The sequence below is a fragment of the Meleagris gallopavo genome, chromosome Z, assembly GCF_000146605.3.
Source record: "Meleagris gallopavo isolate NT-WF06-2002-E0010 breed Aviagen turkey brand Nicholas breeding stock chromosome Z, Turkey_5.1, whole genome shotgun sequence".
In the NCBI taxonomy this organism is placed as follows: Eukaryota; Metazoa; Chordata; class Aves; order Galliformes; family Phasianidae; genus Meleagris; species Meleagris gallopavo.
Window position 1 is genome coordinate 9,208,030 of NC_015041.2, and position 925 is coordinate 9,208,954.

A 925-nucleotide genomic window follows, 5' to 3' on the forward strand; every position below is an offset into this window, starting at 1 on the left:
AATAAGCCCACAAACAAATTCAGAGAGGAGGAAAGTGAAAGAGAGAAGGGAGGAGAGGAGGGGAGGAGGGAAGACAGCACACTTGCAAGGTTTCAAGAATAAATGTAAATATATATTATTTCTATATGTGTAAATGGGTGGCCTTGTACTGGGGTTGGAGCTTGATGACCCTTGAGCTCCCTTCCAACCCAAACCATCTTATGATTCTGTGATTAAAAATTCTACAATATTAATTATTAAGCAATAAAAGAATTATCCTTTATTTTACAGCACATTAATGCAAAGTGTTTGAAATTAACTTCTTGCCAATGATGCATGGCTGTGTAATTTTTTCTAGGGAACAGTGCTTCTCATAAGACATGATCCACCTCTAATTGACAAGCAGTTTTATCTAGGACAAAACTAATGTAAATATTTTACTAGGACCATTATTTCTGCTGTGATGTATTAGTTGTTTATTGCATACCCTATTTCCAAATATCAAATTTATTCACCAAATGTACACAGCTAACAGTTTTTAAAGAAGTGCTCTGAATGAAATTGCTCTGAATTTCCATATTTTCAAGGCCAGGCTGAATGTGGCTCTGGGCAGCCTGGTCTGGTGGTTGGCAATCCTGCACATAGCAGGGGGTTTGAAACTAGATGATCGCTGTGGTCCTTTTCAACCCAGGCCATTCCACGATTCTATGATAAGTTAGACTGGCAGAAGAAAAATAGGGAAAGGCACTGCAGAAGAGCTTCAGTATGTCTCCCATGTTGAAAGGATGTCATGGTAACAGTGACCTGTGAAATCTGCCTACAGGTAGAAAAAATAGCCGTTTTATGAGATTATTTACTTTCCCACTCCAAGTTCGCAATTTTAAACCTTTGTCAATAGCTCCAACTTCCTCCCTTTAAGACATTTAGAGTAGGGGGAAAAAAAAAA

General features: G+C 38.2%; 1 protein-coding gene across 1 annotated transcript in view; it reads right to left on the bottom strand.

Moving 5' to 3' along the window:
* AMACR (alpha-methylacyl-CoA racemase) overlaps positions 1-925 on the bottom strand; it is a 17,272-nt gene that overhangs the window by 13,088 nt on the left and 3,259 nt on the right. The window lies entirely within an intron of this gene.